This window comes from Octopus sinensis, linkage group LG3 (assembly GCF_006345805.1).
Source record: "Octopus sinensis linkage group LG3, ASM634580v1, whole genome shotgun sequence".
Classification (NCBI taxonomy): domain Eukaryota; kingdom Metazoa; phylum Mollusca; class Cephalopoda; order Octopoda; family Octopodidae; genus Octopus; species Octopus sinensis.
The window spans coordinates 148831144-148838628 of NC_042999.1; the positions used below are offsets into that span (position 1 = coordinate 148831144).

General features: G+C 36.1%; 1 protein-coding gene across 1 annotated transcript in view; it reads right to left on the bottom strand.

Annotated features, from left to right (window-relative positions):
• The window catches only part of LOC115209236 (tyrosine-protein kinase CSK), a 344806-nt gene extending 337576 nt beyond the window's left edge, over nucleotides 1–7230 (bottom strand). Inside the window, exon 1 of the mRNA XM_029777514.2 lies at nucleotides 6917–7230. The gene's annotated coding sequence lies outside the window, so the exon portion shown is untranslated. The remainder of the gene's footprint in view (nucleotides 1–6916) is intronic.
• Nucleotides 7231–7485: the final 255 nt, after the last annotated feature.

The following is a 7485-nucleotide window of genomic DNA, read 5'->3' on the forward strand; positions in this document are numbered from 1 at the left end:
AATTGCCTACATCTATTTAATACTTAAATACATAATTATATATGTAACACATATATGACATACGTATATAATCATATGTATGTGTGTGTCATTATCATTTTAATGTTCCCTTTTCTATGCTTGGATGTGTCATGTGTGCGTGTGTATATATATATACACACACACATACACATTTGTATGTATGTGTGTATATATATATATGTGTGTGTATGAGTATATATACCTGTGTGTATATGTGTACAGACATGTATATATACACACATGTATGAGTATATATATATATATATGTATCTATATGTATATATGTGTGTACAGACATGTAGACATACACACACACACATATATATATAAATATATATATATATTCACATACATATAAGACCTATCCTTTTATGCCCTGTTAATGAACTTTAATCCATTACTCATTGATAATCTGGATATACCATCCTAGATTTATGTGTCTCACAAAATGGCAGGGTGTTTAATCTCCAATGCCTGTCGAGATTACAGTCGACTATCCCTTACACTGGTCGGACAAACTCATATGTAACATGGCACTTTCAAATTAGTTACCTCTCCATATGAAAAACTGCCCCTGAAAAACCATACCCTACAGAATGCTGGCTAACTAACGCCAGCATCTTGTCTGTTTTACCACATGCAGTATTCAGTGCACCAGCTCAAGTCACTGAAATCTTATGCCCTGCAGAATGCTAACAGATGCTAACATCCTGTCAGTTCTATCATGTGGGGCTTCCAATAAAACTGACTTTGCTAAGCTAGCTCAAACAACCACAGGACCCGAACTGACAAATGTAGCCCTAAATACTTTCACATAGAAGGCATTTAAAAATTTCTTTTAAATTCTCTTTACTCTAGTTCTGAACACAAGATGAAGTGTTTGAAGCCCACAAGGTTTTAAGCAATGTGGAGGTGATAAATGTGTGTGTGTCATATATATGATTATAAATATACATACATATAATTTAACATCTGTCTTCCATGTTGACATACGCACACACACACATATATATATAATTTAACATCTGTCTTCCATGTTGATATACACACACATATATATATATAATTTAACATCTGTCTTCTATGTTCACACATACACAACAAATTCAGCATAAACAATAAATTCTTTGAAGAAATCTAACCCTCATCAGAGCCAAAAACCCAATGGAGAACGGGTTCAAAACAATAAAAATACAAGGTATATAAAGTTCACAATGAAAAACATATACAAATAAGCAAACACAACAAGCACACATCCTACCTTCAATTGCCAAACAGATATCATAACGATGACACCTGGGCAGTGCCATCAAATGCGACAACAATGGCAGCACCAAAAATATAAATACAGTTTGTGAATAGCAGACAAGAAGCAGGTCCAATCAATGAGTTCTTTAAAGTTAACACCTGCTTACAGTAACAAAAACATAAATACAAACACCTAGATCATTCTACACACACGCATCTTGTCTTTTCGTTGTTCTAGTCTTTGGACTGCAGCCTTGCTGGGGTACTATCTTCAAGGGCTTAGTCAATCAAACTGACCCCAGTACATATTCTTCAAGTCTGGTATTTATTCCACCAGCCTCTGTTATTGAATCACTAAGTTAACAGGTATGTAAACAAACCAGCAGTTGTCAAGCTGTGGTAGGGGACAAACATAATAACAGGTTCCTTTCATCTTCTGTCGATCAAATCCATTTGCAAGGCCTTTGGTTGGCTTGGGGGCTATAATTGAACACTTGCACAAGGTGACAGCATGGGACTGAACCAGGATCCATGAGGTTGAGAAGCAAACTTCTTACCACATAGCCACACCTATCAGTCTACACAGAACACATACCAGAAAATTCTTGAATCAACGACTGAAGAATTCAGAAATCAAAAACTCTATATGAGTTATATTTAACTGTAAATCAAAGAATTGTCGTTTTATTACTATTTTAGAGATTTAATGTTATAGAAAACAGTCTCCATTTCTGCTAAATTCATGAATAGGTCCTTAGAAACAAACAAAAAAATGATTTTCGTTCAGAGGAAATGCTAATGAATTATTCCAAAAAATTTGGGGGTTTTTTTTTCAGTAAGTGTTATTTTAAAATCAAATTCAACTTAAATATTATTGTCCATTCAGAACCCATCCACCCCAGCAGAATAAATATCCTAAAACCACTTTGGCAATGGTTGTTCATGAGGAACACTGATGCTGGTGCCATGTAAAAAGCACTGGTGATGGTGCCATGTACAAAGCACTGGTGATGGTGCCACGTGCAAGGCACTGGTGATGGTGCCATTTAAAAAGCACTGGTGATGGTGCCACGTAAAAAGCACTGGTGATGGTGCCATTTAAAAAGCACTGGTGATGGTGCCACGTAAAAAGCACTGGTGATGGTGCCATTTAAAAAGCACTGGTGATGGTGCCATTTAAAAAGTACTGGTGATGGTGCCACATAAAAAGTACTGGTGATGGTGCCACATAAAAAGTACTGGTGATGGTGCCACGTAAAAAGCACTGGTGATGGTGCCACGTAAAAAGCACTGGTGATGGTGCCACGTAAAAAGCACTGGTGATGGTGCCACATAAAAAGTACTGGTGATGGTGCCACGTAAAAAGCACTGGTGATGGTGCCACGTAAAAAGCACTGGTGATGGTGCCACGTAAAAAGCACTGGTGATGGTGCCACATAAAAAGTACTGGTGATGGTGCCACATAAAAAGTACTGGTGATGGTGCCACATAAAAAGTACTGGTGATGGTGCCACATAAAAAGTACTGGTGATGGTGCCACGTAAAAAGTACTGGTGATGATCCCACGTAAAAAGCACTGGTGATGGTGCCACGTGCAAGGCACTGGTGATGGTGCCATTTAAAAAGCACTGGTGATGGTGCCACGTAAAAAGCACTGGTGGATGCCACGTAAAAAGCACTGGTGATGGTGCCACGTGCAAGGCACTGGTGATGGTGCCATTTAAAAAGCACTGGTGATGGTGCCACGTACAAAGCACTGATGATGGTGCCATTTAAAAAGCACTGGTGAAAGTGCCACGTAAAAAGCACTGGTAATGGTGCCACGTATAAAGCACTGGTGATGGTACCACATAAAAAGCACCCAGTACACTCTGTAAAGTGGTTAGTGTTAAGGGCATCCAACTGTGGACACCAAACCAAACCAGACTATGGAACCTGATGCAATGCCTGACCTTACCAGCTCCTGTCAAACTGGCCAACCCATGCCAGTATGGAAAATAGATGTATGCTGATGATGATGATTCAGACCTCATTTGAACTACAATAAAATTCTTTTCTTCTTCCCCTCTTTTAACTTCACTTGCTCATAATGTTTATAAAATAGAAATATCGAAAAAAAAAATTATTATAGCATGTTTCTAAATGACTACTTAATAGGATTTGCCTGACAAGTCCCTACTTTGTTACGGTCCCTACTTTATTAGGGTCCCTACTTTGCTGCAAGAATACTCACTTGTGTTCTGATTTTGAATTTTCAGTCTACCAATGTATATATTTGCTCACAAATTAGACATTTGATTTAATACAATAAGCAATGTCTCTTTTTACAGCTCACATTTGCATATGTGGATATTTTTCTTCCAGTCTCTGTGTTGATATAGTAACCAGCATTTATAAGTTGATATACAAGCACAATGCCTGTCAATGCTCTAAGCTATTGTGAAGTTTTTTATTGCCATTGTTTAAATCAAACTTTGCCTTTATCAATAACAGTTTCAAGTTTTTCAAATGTCATTTGCTATGAACAAGAATCTGATTGGAAACTAAATCCTTTAATTTATTACTTTGTATGATAATAAGTTAAGTCTGCCTTGACAACATGAAAAATCTCTTGATTACATGGATTATGTATCATTACAAAAGCTTCTATATGTATGTATTTTGTATACTATGGAGAATGTCGTTAATATGGATTGAATTCTTTTATCTTTTATCAGTCATTAGATTGCAGCTAGGGTACTGCCTTGAAGAATTTTTACTCAAAAGAATAAGCCTAAGTACCTTTTTTTTTTAAAGCCTAATACTTATCCTATCAGACTCCTCTGTTGTATTGCTAAGTTATGGAAATGTAAACACACCAACACTGGTTGTCAAGCAGTGGTGGGGGACAAACAGACAGACACACACGTTCCACAAACACACACATATACAAAGGGCTTTTTCAGTTTCCATCTACCAAATCCACTCACAAGGCTTTGGTCAGCCTGAGTCTATAGTAGAAGACATTAGCCTAAGGTGCTACACAGTAAGACTGAACTCAGAACCATGGGGTTGGGAAGCAACCACACAGCCACACCTGTTCAAAATTATTCTATAAGTATTTGCTTTGTACAATCTATATCATTTTGTATAAGTAATGATAAATATTTTTGTTTGGGTAGAAATCCACTTGCTATTCTCAATAACAGTGCAATTCCTTTGACAAGACAGTATGGAATGTTATGTTCTCTGTATACTGGATGGCATCAGGTACTGACAAGTGTGTGTCTTTCTCATGATATATATATATATATATATATCCATTGGTCAGAAAAGTCATAAAAAATCTTGATGACTCATGCCTAATATAGACAAAATCAGTATAAAAATCTATACAATGATGCCATCAAGCTGCTACAGTTGTTATGTAAACATTTACCAAAAGATTATTATAAAACCTGAAAGTACTAGTGAAAATACAAAAATAAAGTGTGAAAATCCAGTTATATTTGAATTTGATTGACACATACATATGTGTGTGTATATGTATATATACATGCATGTACACATGGAGTGGATGGTTAGACAGAGTGGATCTAACAAGTTAGAGGACCACATTTTGTTCCAGTGATACAATTTGGGCATAGTTTCTGCAGCTGTATACTCTGCCCAATAACAATTACTTTTTTATATGGTACACTGGGCTTTTGTGTGTGTGTGTGGCACCAACATTAGTGAGGTTGCCTTGTAACTCACAAGACTAAAAAGCTCTCTTGTCCACGAAGAAGAATAGGAAATAAAGTGGTCATTTTATGTGATATGCTGAGCAGTTAATAAATGATAGGAGCAGCCACAATATGTTTGGTGTGAAGGAGATCCATTGGCTACTTTGCATTTTACATAGGTAGATGGGATTTTACAAAGGGAGCTAAATAAGAACAGCAATGAGTAGCCAAAACATAGCCTCAAAAATTTACATGAAGATGAATCGAAGAAAGCATGAAAGGGACTCAGCAGTGGTGGGTAAGGTTGCAGGAGTACAAAAATGACTAGATGGAGGTGACTAATTGTAAATATGGAGGGGGCAAGGTTATGATGTCAAATGGGTGTAGCCAAAAGGAAAGGAAGTGGTGACTGGCAGTATAGAAAAGGTAATATGAAATGCTTTGCAATAACAGATTCTAATGTCATAAGTTGCAATAGCAGAATACAGTAGATAGGAGTGTGATGGGGGAATATATATGTGAGTGTGTATGTATGAGGGTGTGCTAACAGTTCCTGACTTTAAGGGTTGTCACCAAAGGCCTGGCTGAAGGCCCAACATTCTGAGTTCTTTTACAGGGGTTAGAGAAACTAAAGGACCATTGTGTGTGAATATGAGGAATATGTTGAATAAAATTATAATTAACGGATCCTCCTGTATTTTCTTTTACCCAAAGCCAGGAACTTTCAGCAACCCCTTGTGTGTGTGTGTATACATTACATATATAGTATCCTCATTATTTTACTTTCCATGCTGGTTTGATTGGTTTGGGAGGACCATTTTTCTAAATATTTACATTTATTCCAGTAATTCTGATTCGTGCTCTGTTGTGCATAAAATACATACATAGTTTAACAAATGATGAGCTGTCAAAAGTACATATATGCAAATGAAGCTACTCTACCATTGATAAGCAAATTTCCGACTGCTATATATAATACTTGAATATTCTACGTTATTGATTGTCAAAGGTAACCGGGTATGTCCTTTCGGAAGAGCAGCCAACAAACCATGAAACAGCTGCTAGGAGACTCTCTCACTCAGTTTTTCCACACAACAAAATCAGATGGAGTGTGTTTACATCCCTATTTCTCTCATAGCTAGGCTTTCTAATATTTATTGCAGTACTTGTGACATATATGTGCCTGTTGAATTTATACATGTGTGTGTTCCATATTACCTTATATATTATGTACGCGTACGAGATATATAAACTTAGTGTGTTTCTCTTTCGGATTTATGATTTACTGACGATAGATAGATAGATAGATAAAGAGAGAGAGTAGAAGCAACAGAGTGACTCAATGTCCGAGAGTTTCGTGCATTGGCACATGATCAAACATTATATATACATATGTGTACATAACATAATACACAGACCCACACATATTGCATACATACCCTGCATTCATACATATCTATTGTATCTATTGTATTATATACATACACACATCATTTGCATGATAAATACATACATTACATTAAAAATACAAATATATTGCCTAATAGATATAGAAATATCTTAGACAGATACGGCTTCATGTATATGTCTAAGATATATCTATAATGCATTTTATACATATAAATTGACATATTACATGGTACACACACACATACGTGTATGTGTGATTGTGTGTGTATATAAATATATATATATATATATATATATAGTATATATATATATATATATATATATATATTGATAGAGGGACAGAGAGCACTATATATGCACCCAAACATATATTACATTAAATATATAAATACATAGATTGCATTATACGTACATATATGCATACGCACACATTATATATGTAATATATTTATAAACATACATAAAATATATGTACATGTAGTTTCCATTCGCACGTAAATACAAATAGTTGAACAGAAGAAGATCGAAAATACCTGAAATACTTGCTGGAAATTGCTTAATTTTTTTAACAGGTGCTGTATAATCCGAAGCAAATTAGTGAACAGACGTTGTTTAACGGATAGGGTGTTCCTCTTAATATGGACCTTATTTTCGTTCCTTTATCTCTTTCTTTATGTATTTTAAGCAAGGAAATTAATTTGCGGGAAGCTGGGTGTTTCAAAAAAAAAATAATAAAACGTATTCCTTCTTAAACAAAAGCTTTGATAAGAACAGTTTCGGTGACGAAAGAAGGAAGGTAACGATGGTGCTAACGATCTTCAGCTCGTAACTGTAAAGAGAGAGGTAGAGGAGCGGGAGGAATAGGTATAAAGTGAATGAGGGAGCGAGAGGAGGAGGAGTAAGCGAGTGAGATACATAGAGAAAGAAAGCGGGAGAGACGGAGTGAGTGAGTGAGCGATATAGACAGAGAATGAAGGAGGAGGGGAGTCGCTGAATGAATGAGGAAGACCGCTGCTTGCTTCGTGTATGTGTGTGTGTATATATGTATCTGTGTGTGTGTGCGTGCGTGTTTGTATGTGTATTTATATGTATCTGCGTGTGT